General features: G+C 36.4%; 1 long non-coding RNA gene across 2 annotated transcripts; it reads right to left on the reverse strand.

Annotated features, from left to right (window-relative positions):
- Positions 1-1005: 1005 nt before the first annotated feature.
- LOC120513737 lies at positions 1006-21326 on the reverse strand. Of its 2 annotated transcripts, XR_005630344.1 has the most exons (5): positions 21245-21309; positions 21093-21140; positions 19550-19612; positions 6042-6119; positions 1006-2688 (listed from the first exon to the last, which is right to left on the reverse strand). It is a non-coding gene; the product is annotated as an uncharacterized LOC120513737 (long non-coding RNA). The 2 variants fall into 2 exon arrangements; XR_005630343.1 differs by having other exon boundaries at positions 21093-21326.
- Positions 21327-21691: the final 365 nt, after the last annotated feature.

The following is a 21691-nucleotide window of genomic DNA, read 5'->3' on the forward strand; positions in this document are numbered from 1 at the left end:
TGATTTTCTAGATTCTCCATGATATGTTATAAAGAGGTCTGAAGTTGGAACCAGTGTTGCCTGAATCAATTCATTTGACCATAATGCTTTCAAAATACTAGTCTATTTCAGAAATGATTATTTAATGAGGTAGGTAAAAAAAGTATCTGGTCATGGTATTCTTTAACAACTGACTGTGAGACATATACACTGTGCTTTTTCCCCCCAGTAATTCTATTTATATAAATAAAATTCAAATGCGAATTTTCATCCCAAATGCGAAAACACATGTATTCAATCTGAGGGGCATTCTTTAAAATGGCCATATGCTTTTTTTTTCTTTTTTAATGCATAATAACTATAACTTCTTTTCCTTTTTTTTTTTTAAACTTCATGAAGCTGATACTATGTGTGTGCCACAGCCATTATTGCAGATGCAGAAGTGTGTGCCATCTTTGCTTATTCTGGAAGCTTCTATTAATCACAGTGTATATTAAATAATCTTTGTTTCTACTATATCTAAACTATTATGAAACCAATATATGCTCTAAAACTTAGCAATGTGTGTGTTACTTTTCCACCAATAAAAAAAAATAAAAATAAGCATGTTTAAGAGAGGACTGTGTCAACATTATTTAAACCAAATTACCACGCAAGGTAAATTACCTTTTAATTCAGTTTACCAGAAGTAGAAAATGAAACATATTGTATTTGCCATGCACAGCCCCAGAGTGTTCTTCTGGGGCTACTAAAAATGGCATTGAGTGACCACATCTGACCCAGCCACTCAGCAGTGTGGGAAGCCACGCATGTGACTGCCATTGTCCAGCAATGGATCATTTCCCACATCCAGGTCTGGCATTTAAGTTATCTTGATAGCTATTGTTTAGCAAGAAACAAAAGGAATTACCTTTTACTTCACCAGATACTCCTGAAGCAAACCTCAGGATTCAGGAAAAGAACAGGTGAAAACAATCGGTAATGGGAACCCTGCCCTTTTTGTAATAAGGAGAGACACATCGCAGCTACTCTTAGAGCTTGCATATTTATTGAACAAATCCTACTAAAATAGCTAAAATACATTGGGTACTTGCATTATTAAAGATCACGTTGTTACAAAAGCCTGCATTTTCAGCAGTACACAACTGCAACTATACATAAATGCCACAACTGCTGAATATTACTTCTTGCTCTATATACAGCACAGCAGACGTATCTATTCTATTGGAAAATAAAGTGAGTGTACAAGGAAAGGGATACAGAAGGTAGGGAAAGGAAAGAAATCTAGAAGTGCAGTGCATGCATTGGTATTTAACAGTCAGAAGCTAAGACAGTTCAGAACAAGGCCTGCCCTGTAAAAGGAATAGCTAAAAGACAGAATTATATAAAAAATTAAGGTGGGCTTTCAGACTGTGTCTAACACAACAACACTCCATGAGTAGATGATACTGCTTAGTTTTGTGGTTTGTGTTATTTTGTATTTATAGTAGTTTGGGAGCAAGAACAAAAATGTAAATTCCACATGTTGACAGTACTGTGGAAATGTACTCTTTCCCCTTTAGGACTTCTCTTCCCAGAAATTTGCTGTATTTTTCTTACTATATCCCCTAGTTCATGGATTTGAAGAGGACATTAAAACTTGTCTCTTCTTTAAAAAAGGCTTGTAAGAAAAAAAGACAAAAATCAAGAGATTTTGAGAAGTTGGTGGAAAATTATTGCTCATCTTTCTCCATAAGGTGGATAGGAGTCAGAAAGGAGATTTTAGAAAAATTACAGTTTTGTGATTGCTCCCACTATAACTGCATGTTTGTGAGTGGACACTGATAGGGAATCAGTTCCTCACTTGTACACTATAAGTAGTTACTCACCTACAGCACTGAATAAGAAAGCCACACTGAAGACACAAGTAAACAAGTCAGTCCAGTCTAAAGAACAACATTCAGAAAAACAAAGTACCAACACCCTCTCAGAACATGGAAATAAAAAATAACTCCATCAGAGCTACCTTGCCAAGGAGCATATTTAAAGTCCAAAATAGCACCATTCATCAGTGTCTCAAATCCCGTGGCAGCATCACGATCACTTACCACAAGGAAACCATGAGTTTCATACTACTTCTATACATCAAAAGAGTACATGGATAAAATATAGAGATATACAGACAATTGATGAAAATAAACTACTAGGCTTGTTACATCTAAATGAAAAAAAAGGGGGACTCTCAGCCTCTGCAAGAAGCAGTTTGGGTTGGTGGAAATGGAAAGTGTGGTTTACCTGTTGTGTGTGAGCTGTGGAGTTTGAGTAGTGAAAGACATTGCTGTGGTAGAACCAGGCCTGAGGGCCCACCTGTAATGTTTGTAAACATGGATTCACAGTGTGAAATTCTGAGAGCTTTCGCTTGAGTTAGAATGTTAAAAACTAGTTTTTATGGTACACGTTTGTCCACTGTTATTCTCTAAAGCAAGGCTCAGAGTCCCATAGTTTCTTCTTACACTTGATGATTTACACAGAAACAATTTCCAATATATGACACCATGACCTCATCAAACCCATACATCATATGTAATACGAATGGAGAAATTATGTTTAAAAAGAGTAGAGGTAATTGATTTTGGTGAAATGTTGTCCATAGCCACTTGCTGGAGCCAGGTGCACCCCCTCCGCATCACTTTTCTTGCGATTCACTTCCTTTGAGATGGGGAGATTTCCCTGTGGAGAGGAAAAAGGAGTATTAGCTGTGTTTGGTGGGATGTTCCCTTCTCTCATCCTGAAATTTCCATAGTTCCCTAGCTTTAGTTCATCTGCTAAACACGACTGAAGCATCTGATGCCACAGAGAGCAAAAGGTTGTTTGAAAACCAGGAAGTTCTTGCAGCATCTGAGAAAAACATTTCACATGGGCATGAATTAATGTGTCCTAGAAGCAAAAAATGAAAAAGAACCAATATGAAACTGCATTTTATTTATGAAAGATCATCTTAATATTACAAGAACTTTTTCCAGGTTAGACCTCTCATTTTTTGAAAACTTCACTAATTAAGCAACCAACAGACTATTAAGTCGCTTCCCTATACTAATCCGTCAAAAAGAGCACACTAAAAACAATGCAGTGTTTTCTTGTTCTGAGCAGGTAAGGAAGTGGTGTACCATATGAGCCAGCTGCCTCAGATAGATCTTTGTTAACCATACATTTTAATTGTGCCTATTCAGCAAAGTTTGTAAACAGCATTTACATATATGTGTCATTTTAATCCTCAGAATGAAGCCTAAAAGCTAAGAATGTGCCTAAAGTACTTTGCCGATTATATGTCACTATGGGATCTGAAACAAAAATAATTTGTTTAGCTTAAGGTAAGAAAAAAGAAAATATGTGTTTTTTGTGTTTAAGTGGTAAGAATTGTAAAGGTATTTTATTGCTGATATTGTTTAGGATGTGTTTGTCACATAAGCTCAATACCTCTCTTTGTTAGAGAAATGAAAGTTATCTTCTCCAAGTTAATTTATTTTCTGATGTGAATTTCTGAATTAGGAATTAAACACATGGCAGTTTCCTAATGATCAATAAAGTGCAATTTTCAGCAATTTTTCTTTCTTCAAACACAGAATTTTCAATGGGATTTTCATATTTGCTACATTTACTTGTGCTGGGAATGAAGCCATCCCATGGCTCTCCCACTGTCTTTATCACAGTGTACAGGATAAATTCTGCTTTTAGGTATATGAACTCCCCATGGTGTTTTGCACTGCACACAGGAGCAGTTTTCAGGATGAGCACAGAGCAAAATCCCTTCATGGAAATAGCTGGTGACCTGTTCCTTTGGGGCATCAAGAAATGGAGGAAAGGAGCAGAATTTGGTCAGTACATATGCAGAAGGGTAAGGAGTTGTAATGTATATTTGCTAGAGCCATTATAGGTATTTTGCAAGAATTTCAAAATGAGAAAATAACATTTAAATTGTAGTGACTGGATAAACACATTTCTTCACAGTACTCTAGAAAATTCCATCCTCATGATAATATTTTTACTTATTTTTGTTTTACTAAATTTTCTACTTGTGTATCATTACAGGATACAAAGGGAAAACTAGAAACTTACACATGCAAACAGGCACACCACACAGACCAAAGGTCTGGGCAAATTTCCAAAAGCATTGTGTTGGGCAGTTCCTTTTCAGCTGTGAAAACAATCTCAGTCCTGAAATCCTGCCATAGAATCATGAGATATAAAGTCCCATGTGACCCTTCTAGGTCTGGAAATAAACTGTCACTAAGAACTGAAGCCTTTTATATTTGTTGGTTGCATAAAATAAAATTAAAACAAAACAAACAAAAAAAACACAAAAAACCACAACAACAAAACACTTTTATCTCAAATAATAGTTTTTAAAAATCTATATATTTTATTTTATTGTTTCAGAAGTTTAAGCTGTTTAGTATTGAATAGATAAAAGCGCTTATCAGGAAGACCGAAAACTTTCTGCAGTTTTTTTGACCAATTTATCCTAATTAATTTTATAGTAAAAATAAAAAATTTCCAAAGATGCACAGTTTCTCTTTAAGATGATTCTCTGGACTATATGCAATTAACATTGAAGTTGCTTTTGAATGTTAATTGTGAAATAAAATTTGGAGCTAGTTCTAAAAATGTGTACCAGCACATGCCAAATATCTTCTGAGGAATTACATAAAGGCTAGGAAAAAAATTGTATTTTAAAAGCAAGACTCCAGTAACTTTAAAGGGGAAAAATACTTATAATATGTTTTGGCTAGTTGAGAAGCTGTTATCCCTTCTGAGAAACTTTTATTTCAAACTATGTACAGCATAAGCCCACAGCTATTCATAAATCCAATATAATGCAGCATTGTTGCTATGCTGCACATAGTGCACAGCTTCATTCCTGTGCGATGGGAGAAACTTTGTTTAATGATGAATGACAACTTACTGAAAGATTCTAACTTAACATTTTGAATAAAAATCATCTAATTAACACACAGCTGATTCATAAAATTTGCAAATTCATTTGATGTAAGTATGACCCCAAAAACCACATTAATCAGGCTCTGGCACTGCTACCAGCCTTCTCAGCTGAACTTATGGAATACTGTGAATACTAAGAATCACAGTACTGCCATATATCCTAATTTAAAGACTGGCAGGCTGGCACATGAGGCTTCAAAATACCCCACCTATAAAATTTAAAAGTTCCCTTGTAGAGGAAAATATGGTGTTATCCATATGGAACATGGAGTTAGCAGAGATTTATTAACAAAGAGCAGAAACCTAGTTATTAACTGAAAATTAATCAAAACGATTTTCCATGTGTTCTCTTCTTTACCCACCTGCTTGAGCCAGTAATTGAAAGGGAATAAGAAAATAAAACATGTACATCCTGTAGTTCTGCATAATCTATTGTCTTTCACTACTGAAATTTCTTGTCCAGTTTCACATTTTTAAACCAATAATGGTAACAGAATAAAATCTTATTAATGCTGTCTGATGAGCCAAATCTTCTGCCTTTGTTTGACTTCTTGTCAAATTCAGATAAAACTGCCATGCTGTGTATGCTTGTTACTCCAGCCAGGTAACCCACAAGCAAGATACTTAATAAAAGATAAGCAACACCACCCAGTTCCTCCTGCTGCATTATCACTGACTTTTTCATCTGCATTGCTAGGAAAGCATTGCCAAAATCCAGTATTCAAAACTCAGATGTCAAGCTTGTAAAATCAAGAGACAGGCTTAAGAAATATGAGCCTTTGAAAATTAGTATGTTTTCCTTCTGGTGTGCAGCCAGCAAGAGTCCATGTTTTCTGCAAGCCTGAAGGCTAAAAACACAATTATAAAATGAAAACTGAGCTCTGCAGCTAACTGCATGGTGCAAGGAGCCAAGGCTTTAAGAAAAACAGAGCAACATGAGACTCTGGATGAAATCAGCTGACTTGTTTCTTGAAGTAGTTGTAAAATAAAATACATTGAACTTTCAATTTTAATTTTTTTTCTCCAAAAACTTTCATCTTAGCAAGCTATTTATTATATTAAAGAAGTCACATAAATAACTTTACCTTTGGAAATCCCCCATCCCCATGGTTGTTTGGAAAGATCTTCTGGCTTATCCAAATCACTGAACCTGGCTGATAAACCTGTAGTGACATAAATACATACAAGATCTTACTAACAAAGACATACTCATTAAGTGCAGTGGTGTTCATGTGACAGACCACGTTACTAAAATAAGTCTAATATCAGTAGAGCTTGGCCCAGAGTGTTTAATGTTTAGTATATATATTTTGTACCCATGACAACATCTGTCTCTACAGCATTCCAACTATATTGTTTTATGTTTATCTGCATTCAACAGCTGCTTTTAAAAAAATAATTAAAAGAGTATAGGATGTATATATTTTTAAAATATCTCTAATAAATTCTTTATACAGGATGTCTGTACTAATGAACTTGCTGAGGATATTGTAAGAAAACCTGCCCATTCCCTTTTGCCATGGGTCACTGGCAAAGGGCTGCTTAATGAAGTTAATTATCTTTGCTGATGACTGTAGGTGACAAAAGCACCACACTTTTGATATCCTTTCACAATGACTGGTGAACTAGAATGTATAAATTTATAAGATCGTTGAAAAAAATTATAATTCCATGTTAGCTCCCTGTATTTTTCACATGAAAGAAATTCCAACACATTATAAAACACATTCAATAAAGTAGCTGGCAGCAGGATTTAACCATTAAGGTCCTGTCCTAAGACACCCACAGGAAAATTTTTCTATGTAAAATGTGTAAGATCCTAAGCTGGGCACTGAATACAGTAAAGGTTAAAGTGAATAAATACCAAGATAGTTCCTCTCAGGTTCAAGATGAAGATCAGAATATCTCTTCATCTCAGTCTCAGAAACACCAAACTGGTCAAATACAAGTTACATACAAGTTACATTCTTAAATTTATTTTCTTGCCGGGTCTTTCTCCTGGGCTCTTGGTCTTGGGTGAATTGAACTTTTTCTGCATGATGCCAGGATGTCAAACTGTCAGTGTTTTGATCTAGCCATTGTAAATTACACCATTCAGATTTGTTTGCACTTTGGAAATCAAAATTTTCATAGTCAGTTAAGTAAGTGCTGGGCCAGTTTTACACACTCTCTTGCTCCTGTGCATGTATTGAAACATGAGAAAAGTTTCCATTTCTGGGGAAGTGCATGTTGACTATTAGCTGTCACAACTGGACTAGTTCTATCCTGGAGAAAATATTGAAAGAGTGTTTAAATCCTCTTCCCAACAGAAAATACTGAAGTCTTCTATAATGCAGAGGAGAGAAATTTAAAACTCAGAGCTGAAGGCAGTGCCTGCTTTGTACACTCTCCCGTGCTTTCCTGCAGTACAAATGGTAGTTTCTACGGATTAAAGCAACAGATTTTTTCATATCTGAGGTCTCAGACAAGTCAGTTCAGCTCTCTGGGTGTGTTTGACATAAAATAACCAATGTGTAATACAGGGCTCTCTGTGAATTCAGTTAATGCTCACTCTGAATATTTGAACATTGTATGAAAGATAACAAGTAACCTCTGAGCTTTTCTGTTGCTATTTATAATCACTTAGTATTCATTCTGCAATTATGTGTTGATTTTATTGTGTAGTCATACTTTCTGTGTGAAAACTCATGGTGGGAAATAGCAGTGGGAGTTCAGCTCTACCACAGGACATGCTGTTCACACCAGCAAAGTATACAAAATGTATATGGGAGGATCACATAAGCATCAGGATACTGAATTAGTTATTATCATGAATACAAACTTCTATATTTTCTATGGAGTCTGAGATGTATTTGGGTTAGACTATGGGCGTGTTATCCCTATTAATAACATAATAGGAATAAAATAAGCATGTGAAGTTAGATGAAAAAGAATGGATTCCTCAAATTAAATTCATAAAAAACTTGAAAGAATTGCAGTTTGTGGGTGGATTTTGGGAATGAGGCAGGAGGGAAAAGGAGTGTAAGATGAGCTCACAACTATGGTCCAGGTTTAAAAAAAAGAAACCCCAAAACCTACCACCACCTGCAGAATACCCCACATAATCCCCAAACTATCTTTCACAGTAATTCTCTGTTTAAAAAAAAAATAATTCAATAATATCCTTTTTTTCTTCTTCAAAAACAAATACTGTGTATAATAATATTATAATTATATGGTAGATAATAATAATATTATCTACCATACTGGTGGATAATAATCACATGGACCTATTTCACATGAAGTTACTGTTGTGATATCACTGTACCAGAGTCCTGAATGGACAAAGGACTCTGCCTTGGGAGCAATGCTTAAAGGCTGGAAAATCATGGCTTGGAATCTGGCCAAGTGAAGGAAGATTCTGGGATGGAAAAAAAGATGCTGGTGTAGAGAAGTCCACTTTAGATTTACTGTAATTCACCCGAAGGAGAAAAAAAAAAAGGATATAAAACAAACCATGATATCTTGCTGTGCTTTATAAATGCAGAAACTACTTAGAAGTTCAAATATACTGATAACTAGGGTATTAGAAAAACACATAGAACATTATTTCAGTTACAGCAGGTCAAAAGTACTGATATAAACGTTGCAAGATAAGCTATGACAGCGAAAAGCAATGCTCCATTACAGAGTAGGACGTAAGGGTTACAACATTCCAGCTGTTAGCATGAAGCAAACACTTCTAAATAAATGCTTCCATTGACACACACAAAATTTTCATTTCTTAGTACTTCCTGTGTGACTGTTATGCAAGTGCAGGCTTGGCTTAAATAACCAAAGTATCAGGATTCAGAATGGAATTACTGAGCTTTAGGGTGGATTGAAAAGTACAGTTTCTGCAAGTCTGCATAATGCTGATTCACATTGATAGCCTCACTGTTTGATCCTCATTAGCCAGACAGTTAAGCCAGGAAACTTCATCCATGAACCATCAGATGTGGGAAGAGCTACCTGAGACACTGCTATGAACCAATGTGCAATTCTGCCTTAAATACTGAGGCCAACTTGAAAACTGGGAATTATGTGTTCTCTATGAGTATGCTTTCAATTTTGTAGCCTCCAGTCTCCTGAAAAGATACAAATTATGCAGTTTAATATTAAAGAAGAGCAAAAATGGAGGAAAATAAATGCCTAGTCTGTTTACCAGAACTCTCAGATTCCAGAACTACTGATAGTTTTTTGGGTTGTTTCAGCTTTGGTATTTTCAAACCAGGAGGATTTAAAAACCAGTAGAGTCTACTTTACTCTTTTGGCCAACAGACTGAGAAACTAATTTGCTCTTGCTCTGTTTTACCGACACTTCAAAATTCTAATTCCTGGGTTGTTTTTTTTTTTCATTTTAAGCCATGCTTTCTTAAAGAATAATGGTAGGGGAGTACAATCTTTTGCCAAGTCTTAAAACACATATATTAAATAATTTTAACAGAGCTGAACTTAACATACTCTATTAGTCACATCAAAATCTAAAATTGATTTGGTACCCACTCTTCATTCCTATTCCCTAAGAGCATCTTTTAAACGTTCACATAAATCCATCAAGAGCAAAAAATCCCCAGACTTATGGCATGCTAAACTTACTACAATGAGTATAATCCTGTTAAGCATTCCCAAGGTTTTTATGGTTAAGAAAAATTGAGAAAACCCTCGTAATTACTTTTTCTATTTTTTTTCCTTTTTTTCCCCCATGTGAACCACAACTGAATGCTTGTAATCAAGTTTTATTCAGGATGTAGAGTGGTATTCAACTGCACTCATAATTTCTTAAATAAAAGTTTATTGAAGAGCAATTGCTCTGAGGAAATCAGCAACCACCTTTTAGAGAAGCTTCAGGTAATCTCTTTGTCTTATAAACCAATTTTGAGGCAGGGGGAAATAAATGAAAACAAAAAGGAAATGATGACAAGTACTGTAGATCCTAATTCCAAATAAAAGGTGACCATGTCCAACAATTATGCAGTAACCTACCTAGGAAAGGAAAAAAAAATTATAAGAAAAATATTTACTATATGGATTAGCAGTGTAATAGCAGACACAGACGGCCACATGCTGAGGAACATGGGAGTAGAATGATAAGGGGTGTGTGGGAAAAAGAAGCAAAGAAAGAATTATGCATGCTCTCTCTGCAGCACTAAAATGACATTGTGCAGCTGTGAGGACTGAGTGACCTGTGTGCCTAATCCAGAACAGAGAAAGGGAGAGAGGCCACCCTCCTCCTGAGAGTGCGCTGTATAAGCAAAAAGGAATGCTGCTTCTCATTTCTGTACCCACATTTCTTTAAAATTTCTTAGTTGCCATGTAGTTCGAGCTGTAGATGTAGGTTTCACAGCACATCCTACCATGTACTTTTTAATTCCCCCAAATGCCTCCCACTGCAGTAAAACATTTTCTTTCTAACCAACATCCCACAATCACAATCTGAGTGCATAAGCAATCTTACTGCACCACTGCTCAAACACTAAATAAATAATTTTGTGAATGAAAACCTCACTAATTCTTTTTAAACCAAACTGGAGGGAAAGCTTGTGCTAGGACCAAAGCCTTTACTTCAGTGCAAGGGGTAAACTAATGCTCCCATACACAGTAATTTATTTTTAAGACTATGAGGGGAACATTATGAAAGTATAAAATACAAATATCCACTGTGTTCCTAATGTAGCACACAAGATTTAATAAATACAGCAACTATCAACTGAATGGTTGCTGCTTTTTGAGAGTTTAGTTAGACAGAAGTATTCTATCAGTCACTGCTTTTATTTTCTAGATCTTCTAGAGAGGGCAAGGACAAAGCTACATCAAGAGTACTCATCATTACTCCTTATTTCAGCAAGTCCTTGAAGTTTTGATGAGCCTTTGTTATATTTAAGAAGCTGTACTCATGATGAAATGGGAGGCTGCTGTTGTGATAGCCTGATTCTGGAACAGGCTCACTGAGGAAAATTTCCCTACAGAAGCAGCAGAAGCCAAACTTGCCCAAGTTAAAGTGCAACTTCATTACCTTAGCTGAATAGTTTAAAAATGCTGTGAATGTGTGGTTTAGCAGATGTGAGGCTTAGCAATTTTGTGAACTTGTTTGCATTTTTGAGTGTCTCTGTATCATGAGTGTGAGCCTCTGCCTGAGGTGCAGTGACAGTCATCCCTAATAACCTGACTTCATGATTTCAGTATCCTGTCAGAGCAGCAGATTTTTTGTCATCCCTGGTTTTCACATCAGTGCCATGAACATAAAAAAAACAGTGGGAAAAACCAATAATTGACATTTATTTCACTTGGTTGGTTCCACAAAGTAATTGGTTAGATAAATGGTTTGAGAGAAGAACTGATAAAGAGTTACATCATGATTCTGCAGCTGGGATTGCTCCAAGTGGCACACCTTTGTGAGACTATCTGCCATTGCAATGATAATTAATACTTGGCAGTACATCAGCAGAACATGGCAAGACAGCTGTACACCTGAATTTGCCTTTGACTTCTCTGCATCAGCATCTTTTCATGTGTTTGCCTTTTCATGGGGAAGATATTACTGCTGCTTTTTATTCCTCCCCATCTGATGACTCAAACTCACAACCACATAGAGATGAAAAGGCCTAAATGAGACAAGTATGCTTTTCCTTGCATCCTCCTCTCCACACTGCAAATGAATTACAAAGTTTGTTTATTAGGTATTTGGTGACTTTTGTAGTCCTTTTGAATCTTTTCAGCAATTTCTGTAGATTTCACAGAATAGGATGTCATTTGCTCCTTCCCCATACAGCATGAGGAAGTGACCTTGAAAACCTTCTCCTTATAAACCCATTGTCATCTGTTGTTTCCTTTGATTTTCTTAAAGCATCTATTCTTGAGCTTACACTGAAGCATCAGCTCCTATGCAGTCTCCTACCCTGGCTTATCAAGGGACTCATTCCTGTCCTCATCCAGGCCTGTATATACAGGGTGAATGTTTTATATGTGTATTTACAAATAAGACTTCTGCACAATTCTGCACAATATCCAGCAAGAACCCCTCTGCAGAAACTTTAAGTGTATTCTAACATATGCGATTGAATGAGGTTAGTTCTAGAAACTACTTTATAACTTTACCTGGGCAGGAATCTACTCCATACGACCTGAATGTGGTGCAATTTTTAGGAAGAGAGATCAATTTTCACTTTTCTGCACTAGTTAAGATTAATCCTGCTTGTGTATTACAAGTGTCATGCTGCTTTTTTATTTCATTAATACACAAAAATCATTGAAAAACATTGTTAATATTTACCATGCAAAGACTAAGAGGACATTAATACACAAAAATCATTGAAAAACATTGTTAATATTTACCATGCATACAAAGACTAAGAGGGAAAAAAAATTAAGCAGTACATTGTGAACATGGTCATAAATGCTCCTCCAACTTCTCATTGAATTAATGAATTTTTCTAAGAGTAAACTATTACCAGAGTATTGCACTCCTTGAAAGAGAAAGAATATATTTATTTCAGAGAAAATAAAAAACAAATGTATATTATGTGGTAAGTTCCATCAGGAAATAAAATGGCTGCGAATTACTTTGTTCCTCCAGTAAATTTCTATGTTCTCCAAAACTGCAAAACATCAGAGAAATCAAAATAAGCAAATCAACCATCCAGAAAACCTAACTCATAACCCAGTACAGCCCCACATATTTATTTTGTTTGCCTCTGCACCACAGTATTTTTTTTTTGTTTTACATAACATACAACACAGAGAAAAACAACAACAACAAGGCTGAGAATTGAAATAATACTCTAGTTCTCAGTTAATTACATAGGAGTTTGTAATTTGCTCCTCAAGTGCAATAAGGTAGAGCCTAATTAGAACTATTTGCACCTACATCTAATGGTAACTGCAGAACAAGATGCATAAGCAAGTCTTTTGTTACAAACTCAGGTGGATACACAACAAAAATTGGCAACAAAAATTCTGAAACAAAGGATGCATAGTAGTTTTTCAGTAGTTTCATGCATAACACGGACAAATTACTTGAGCTACAGAGGAGGAAGGAAAGGAGCATGGTCAGGGGCTGACTAAAAAACCAGTGTCCTTATTTTATCAAGTTTTGATCTTAAGGGAAAATCCAGCAATAACAGTGACCAGTAGTGAATTGTTAAGAATAGGAACAGAGATAGACTAGAATAACACCTCTCCTGTGTGCTCCCTCAGGCCTGGCCCTCAACTCCTGGGGTACACAAAATGTATACACCAAGCAGTCTCCCAAAGTAAGTGTTCATTTCCTAATTTTCCTATACATTTTCTAAATACTGGCCTGAATGCTGTAACTTACCGAAGGCTCAAGGATCTGCTTTGGACTACAACAGTTCTTCTCCTACATACCAAAAAGATGAGTAGAAATCCAACCAGGGACGCAGTTCCCCAAGTGCAGAGCCCTTCTTTCCCCTCAGGAGGTGACAGCCCGTTACCCAAGCAGCATTTTGCAGGCAAGTATAAAAAAGCCCCAGCCATACTCTTGGAAATGGGAGAGAGAACCACCTTATAGAGCCAGTCCTTACTTACCTCATTAAAAGAGATATAATGAGAGCAGCTGATTGCTAACAAATGCTTGAAAGCACTGTGGTAGATTTACTTGAAGACTCCCTATTACCAGCCTCTACTAGGCAGATAGTAATGCAGCTAAGTGCTACTCCATACAAAAAAGCACAAAATGTATCATGTTCTGGAGGCTAAAAGTAATAAAATGTCTGCGGGTTCTGGGACTCATCTAAGGAGCTGTGTAAACTCATATTCTTTTGTGATGGAGATTTATCACAGATACACAGTCATTTTAAAAGCAAAGAAGATTTGTTCCTCTCTAAGTTGACCTTTCTAAGGGTAGCTCTAAGGTGTCAATGTGTGCCTTCCAAACATCAGTGTTGGAAGAGGCCAGGGGTTCTTTCTGATAATGTGTATATTAAGCCAAAGCTTCTACCACCTCCAGCGAGGACACACAAATTGTTTAGAACTTTTTGTAACTTGCTCCCACCTAAGTATGCCAAGCTAGTAGAGATAATCAGGTTACTGTTTACAAAATTATTCCATAGACACTTCTTCCTGCAGGATGAGAAAAACATATTTATTCTGAGGGTAGGTTGTTTTTATTTTTTGGGGGTTTTTTTTGTTTATTTTAATGCAGTGTTTACAGAAGGAAACATCAGGAATCCTCCCAGCAACATGTACACAAGGATTCATTGAGTACTGCTACTGTGAATTTGCCAGACCAGAAGTCCAAATAGAATTGCATGTAACATTCAAGCAGTGATTCATACTATCATTCTACACTAAATATTTGGAAATAATATTTTTTCACCTTTGAAGATTGTACCCTCAATTAATATGGTTTAATGAGGTGAATAAATATTTGAAATAAAACCAAAATACAAATAGATAAAACTATTTTTATTAAAATATCCTGCCCCAGCCAATGATGCCAACTGAATTATGTTTATAAAGTTGTGCTAGAACTATTAAGTGTCCTCCTTTCCCCATCTCTTCAGCATATATAAGGATCAGAATTCAGTTATGAAGCAGCAGTAAAGTCAGAAAAAAAGTAAAAATATTGTTGGTGATGGCATTAGATCCCAAGCCTTAAAAAACCAATGTTATATCTGTGGTGTTACTAGATGTATATTCTTATTTCTGGTTTTCCAAAATTTCAGCCTTTGAAAAAAAAATTAGTAAAGATTTTTCCTGGACTGAAAGAGGGTAGACTTAGATTAGATATTAGGAAGAAATTCTTGCCTGTGAACCTGGTGAGGCATGGGAACAGGTTACCCAGAGAAGCTGTGGATGACTGATCTCTGGAAATGTTCTAGGCTAGGGTGGACAGGTCTAAGAGTAACCTGGTCTAGCAGGAGTTGTCCCTGCCCGTGACAAGGCAGTTGGAATGCAGTAATTTTTAAGGTCTCTTCAACCATTCTATGATTTTATGTGATTCTATGATATGTAATACTGGACTTAGTGTTATATAAACCTTCTATTCCATGTGTCAACACAGTTTGGTTCAGATAGAGTATGCTGGGGCAGAGTAGCAAAATTTGAGCATCCAGAGCATGTTTCTGACTGAGTAGAAACAAGTACGTAAAAAGCTTTTGTCTTTTCATGTGCATATGAGCTCTACCACTGAAATACCCACAGTATCTATAGCTTTGAGCAAAAATTACTTTTTTTTAAAAAACTCTGCTTTTCTACCCATAATTAAGTAAAGGTTTGTTTTCTGCTCAGCTGAACAAGTGGCTTGACAGAAGTATTGCAAAAACTGGTTTGTATTTCTGCTTACAAACTTTGTAAACTGAAAAAGCTTACAAATTCTCCCTGAGTTTTCAGCAATCAAGTAGCACTGTGCAAACTACACACAATGTATAACTTGCAGATTACATAAGCATAATAAAAAAGCACAATATACCCGTTCAGATGGCCAAAACTATTTTGTTTTATCTCTCACAATTATTTCTCTTGACTAAATTCTGCCCATGCTGTACATGAACAGAAGAGGGTCTGACAGTCCTGCAGGTTCTGTGTGGCTCTGACTTACCATAAAGGAGACTCCAATTCCAGTTCCAGTACCAGGCTTGGTAATAATCAACCAGGTATGAGTTTTCTTATGCCAGACCAAGAGTTGCCTAAGCTGCCTATCCAGTAATAGGCTGGACAAAATATCTCATTTCATTACCTTGCTTCTTCTCTTTTTTTTCTCAGAGCACATAAAAGCTTCCAAATAATGCCTGCCTCTGCCAGACCAATTCTAGACTCCATTCTCCACAAATAATCCTAAAATTCTTAAAAGTTGTTCCAGCCCAGAGGCACAGAAGATTACAGAATGTGTAAATACACCTGCATGTAACTCCCTGGAAAAATGTTAGTAATGGTTAAACTGGGATAAAATTTTAAACACAAAATTTTCTTCATAAATATCCTCACCTAATCTAAATTATATTATAAATTTCTCTACAAACTAGAAGAAAAACCCCTCACAAATAAAAAACTAAATGGGATGGTGACTCTTTTCTCTTCAACCAAATGCAGGCTGTGTTTTCTTTCCCTCTGACTAAAAAAGAGAAGGGCTTTTCTCCAAACTGTTCTCACCCTTAAATGATGAAATATGACAGAATAACCTCAGAAGTTCAGGCAAGGATGCAGGACAGGAAGCATTCAGCCCAAATGACCTACTTCAAGAGCCTTTTTGCTCTGCGATGACACAGCTATACTGTACAACAGCCAGCCCAGAGACTCCACACCAGTAAGAAATGCTGACAAGAAAGCCATCTCATTGTGGCAAGTCAGGAGAAAATTAATAATTGGCTCTACATGATCTTCTGTTTACTTTCAGAAAAGTCAAAATTAAATTCTTAAGGATCTGTTTACTGATATACACATTTATTAGCGTTGCTAGTTTAAATTCTTTAAGCACCATCACTGTGAGCTCCCAGAACTTAAAATCCAGAAGAAGGAGAAAAGGACACATCTGAGTGCTTTGACCACTTCTCTAACTGTCCAAAATGATGATCTGATTTCTTTATTTGAAAACAAATATTTACAATAACAGAAACAAACAAACAACACAAAACCCAACCTTTTCCTGGTTTTGGTAGGAGCCTTCTTAGAGATCACAGAAAACTGGAATTAAGAATTCCTTACTCCCACTCTTCTAACATGTTCCTTTATTTAATTGATTGGATCACTTTCAATGATTAGAAGTGGCAAAAAAATTTAAAACAAATTACTTTTTATTTATTTTTTTTTTTAGTTAGAACCATTTTTTCCCCCTTGTTAGCTAAAATTTTAGTTAATATTAAATAAAATTTTAGTTTACATTTCATAACACTCAGCACTTGCCACGAAGGTAGTATATAGAAGTTCTACCATTTCAAATTAAAAAACTACTTAAGTCATCTCAGGATTTTATACATTGCATATAAATATAAAAGGCTCCTTCCTCTTTCAGGTAGACACTTAAAGGAAATACAGAAGTAAGGACAGACCTTCAAAGGGCAAATATTCTTGTGTAAAATGGCTTAAAATGTCCATGAGTTAAAATCATATGAATACTAGAAAGTGCACTCTTCTGCTTTTCTGTTCCTCTTAAAATTGAGAATATTAATAGTAAACAGGTGCAAGAAAGACCGATTGATTGATTAATTAATCAGGTAACTCTAATTCCAAGTCCAGGGAAAGGAGAAGCAGCACTGAAAACTAATGTGTTAAATAATTTGCTTTTACTGTTTAAAATGTCTAAGAAACATTTTATGAGAAAGAAGATTAAGAAACTAAGAGGGTAAGACAGTAAAGTTAAACCAAGAACTCTTTTGTTCTCACTGAACAAGTTTATTCTAGTCATTTCAAATCTTACTGTAAGCTTAGCTAAATAATTAATGAACTTTCAGACTAGCAAAGGAATAAGAAGGCCATTTCCCCCCATTTTTTAACATCTATCTCAGTCTACTGAAACACAATAGCTAAATTTTAACTGACCAGAGAGAGCAGGGTAGAGCCTTTGCATACACTTGATATTTAAACAAAGTAAGCACTTTCATCATCATGTATTTCAGTGTGTAGAAAGTGTTGATATGCAAAGAAGAGTATTTCCTGTAAATTAGAATGGTTAGAGAGATGCTTGCAATTAATACAAGAAGAAATATGCCAAAGACAAGTGTGTCCACTACTGCAAGGAAAGTGTGTCAGTGGTCTGACTTAGAATTACATTCAGTGTTAGTGCACCAGAAGTGAAAAAAAAAGGGAAAAAAAGGTGGTGGTAGGAGAAGAGATTCTGCCAAGTATCACATCTTCAACATCCTTGCAAGATGAGGTAAAACCTAATAGTACATTTTAATTTTTATCACAAAAAAGAAAGGGAACTTTTAAAAATAGCTAAATGAGGTTTGTATTTATGTTACACTGCAAAGCAAAGGATGGGACTAGACAGGTGGGTAACAACATTTTATTTTTTGCATTTGGATAGTTTTAAGTTTTTAAATTCTGGCCTAGAGACTGGCTTTATAAAACTGATTCCATTGACTACTACAGGAACCTTGCTAGATTTATAGAACCATCTGCTGGTAGAAATCAGTGGCTATTTTATGCCTAACTAAACTTAAAATAATCTTTTGTTCGACAGATAGGCATATATTGCACAGAGCAGCCTGCATAACATTTAAAATGTGGGCTGATTGTCACCTTGGTGTTGGTAGGAAAACAGTTGCCTTATCCAATATTCCACAGTTGTGTGAACAACATGTATTTTAGCATGATTTCTATTCACAGTTTAAGTGAATCATTTCCCTTTTAATTCCCCACCCCCATCTATTCACTTATACACAGATGAGCAAAGCACTTTGATGAAAGTAGGTTCCGGTATAGACTAAAACTCCAGAATTTGCAAGTTTATTTCTGCAGATAGGAATGATATAAAACAAGGAGCCAAAAAACAAAAACAAAGCCTTTATAACAGAGTATGTATTTGCTTATTTTAATCATTCTTTGATCATGACTCCTCCCCCATATCAAAAACCAGACAGGGATAATATTGATGCAATTAGCCCAATCTTCATAAGAGTATGTCACTTAGAACCTCACACTGGGGAATATATTCTGTGCTAATGTACACCCTATGCAATGCTACTTAAAGCATTGCTCAATACTAATCACCATTAGCATCACTGATCATGATTTTATCCTGTAGCATCCAAAATACATCAGTTTTTTGCCAGTACATGTATTTAGATATGATTCTGAGATAGCTGCATCCTCAACTAAGAATGTTATAGGATGAAAACCTGTCTGAACAAAATCTGCCTACTTTGAGCACTTTTTCTAAAAAAATACTGTTACCTTTATCCTTCTGAGTCTGAGACAGTCCTTCTCAGAGAATACCTTTTTTGCATGCATATCCTTAAAATCAGGAGTTTGTCAGTCAGAATATAAAAAATGGTCTTTAATCAATAGAAACAGAAATAGCACAATTAGCACTGAAGGAAAGAAGTTGTTGTTCATTAAATACATTCCAAACAAATGCCTTTAAGTTCAGCCAGGTTTGAGTCCTAAACATTTTTTTCTAGAACAGATCTGTGTCACAAAGAATAGTAGTGTTTTCAGAAGGTTAACCTAATAAAAAATTTAGGTTGCATCATATGTACTTCCCTGACAAACAAATATTAAATATTTTTCACTTACAAAGTGCAATGACCTATTTCTTCTTTCTGGGAGAAAGGTGTCAGTGTTGGCATTACTGGATAATGTTTTGTCTGCATGTATTGCTACATGTGTTATGATGTGTATTTTTCACAATAACTTAAATATTCCTTGCTTCAATTAAATAAGCCTTACTGCACAGAGATGGATTTGATATTTTTATTCAAAAAATGCAAGAAAATAAAAGATCCAACATAAGGAGCTTTTCAGAGTACATCAGTTATTATATGGCAAGTCCCCATAGCCTCAAAAACTATGTCATAAAAAGGTACTATTTATAAATGAGTATTGGGAAGAGGGAAATAAGGTTTGTATTGACACAACAAATTATTGATACTCTGCTAAAGCAACTAATTCTTACCATTTTTAGGTTCTGTTAAGTCTTGGGATTGCAGTTTCTCTCAAGTAGCACAAGGAGAACAATCTGAAAACAATTTTAAAAAAATTAAAAATGGAAAAAAAAAAGTAATTCCAACTGTCGCAATAGTTAAAAGGTATTTTTTTGCCAGCATAACAGTGGTTGAACCAAGTAGAAGCTTCAGTGGTTAAGATGAAAGTCATGCAAATTATTCTAACCACATATATGCTTATATATCATACATCTCTGCACTTAGTGGTCTGTAGGCTTAAATATAGGACAAAGGAATCCCTGGTACCTGGATTTGCAGAACCCTATGCTATTCTTAGCACTGGGTATATTTCTGAAGAGCCCCATATATAATGGTTAACACAGGTAAAAAATCAGTCAAGAGGACAAAAACCTGTCAGTCTATGTTTACTGTAATTTGTGGTCCATTGTTCCCAGGCATACTACTAAGTGTGGGTTTTTGCAATCAAGGAACAAGTATAACACAATGTAACAGCCCAGAGAGTAGGTATTTTTGGAAATGGCACTGCATTACATAACCCCCAGTTTTCTCCCTGTCTCTATTCCACACACACCCCCTATTTTAAACAGGGAGAGAAAAAAAAAGAGTAGGTCCCACCTCATTTACCTTAAATTATCACGCTCTTAATGGACTGAATTTGTAGCATATCTCCTTTATCAGCTTTCTTATAGAAACAAAAATTAAAAGTTCTCTGCTATTGATTATATGTTTCTTACCTACAGCACGTATGTATGAAATATAATTAGGTATGAGTCATATGTTTACACAAACACAAGCATACATATTGGATTTAAAACTGCAAACTCATATATCCATAAATATACACAGAAATGCTTGAAAAAAGTAGCATGTCACTACATGTCCAGCAAAAAATGGTTTGTTTTGGCTTTGTTGTTTTGTTGCCTTTTTTTTTCTCTCAAAAGAACCACCCAAAATTTAACTGCTGCACATGCAAAAATGCAGAAGGCTGTTGCAAGAATGACTGCTTTCTAAAAATAAACCCCAGCAGCCTGAGAGGAATCCAGTGTCAGGGCGGAGAAGAGGGAGATTCGTTTTACAAGGGAGAAGAAAGGAAATGATAAACCTGTCCTAGAGCCTTGCACGCATGCTAACAAAGCCAAGTGCATTACGTTCAAAAATGCATTTTGGTGTTTGCGGAGTGCAAAACCCAGAAAAAGGAAAACATATAGAAAATCACTTCTCATCTCCCCTTGCATGTGTGCAGAAAAATCCTCAGCCTAGAAATCCAGTCTTAAAGCACAAAGACAAAGAGTTAGACACATATACTGCACGTTTCCTCATTTTCCTTTAAAAAGCCTGTTTGGAAATGTGCACCGAGAGGGGAAAGCCAAGCTGCAGCAAAGTCCGGCTAAGGACAGAAAGAAATCAAAAAGAAATTAAAAGAAACAGAGAAACAGAGAGAGAAGAAAGCAGAAAGGGGGAGAGGGAGGGAGAGAGAGAAAGGGGATTAACTAAAAAAAAATAATTCTGTGGATTGGAATTATATATACTTACAGACAAAAGCCCCCGCTCCCTGCTCACTTTCTGTCCTTTCTACATGATCTGAAACACAAATGTGGATTACAAAAGGGCAGCATGCTACAGAAGGGAATTTATAGTTGGGGGAGTGGAGAGAGGGTAGGGGGTGTGGGTAAGAATGACTGCACCTCTTCCAAAGTGCAGCCTCGGAGGAAAAAAAAAAAAAAAAAAAAAAAAAAAAAAAAAAAAGGGGGGGGGGGGGGGGGGGGAGGGGGGGGGGGCGTTTCCCCCCCCCCCCCCCCCCCCCGTTCCCTCTCTCGGGCTGGGTTTTGCTTGCCAGCGCTGGTTATATTGAACAATGAGCTAATTCTGATGGTAGCTGGCGTGCTGCCAGCTCCATCCCCCCTTTACACACACACACACACAAACACACACTCACTCCCCCTGCCCGCCCGCCTCCCCCCGCACGATGCTGCAGCGCCAGACTGCTTAGTCTGCAATAATCCGCAGCCCCGCGTTCCCCCCGCTGTCTGGGAGCCCCAGGGCAGCGCCCGGCCCGCCGCCGGCCGAGCTCCGCCGGGGCAGCCCCGGCAGCGGGGCGATGGAGCGGGAGCGGAGCGGGCTGGCTCCCTTAA

Source organism: Passer montanus, unplaced genomic scaffold, assembly GCF_014805655.1.
Source record: "Passer montanus isolate IOZ18808 unplaced genomic scaffold, ASM1480565v1 scaffold87, whole genome shotgun sequence".
Lineage (NCBI taxonomy): Eukaryota > Metazoa > Chordata > Aves > Passeriformes > Passeridae > Passer > Passer montanus.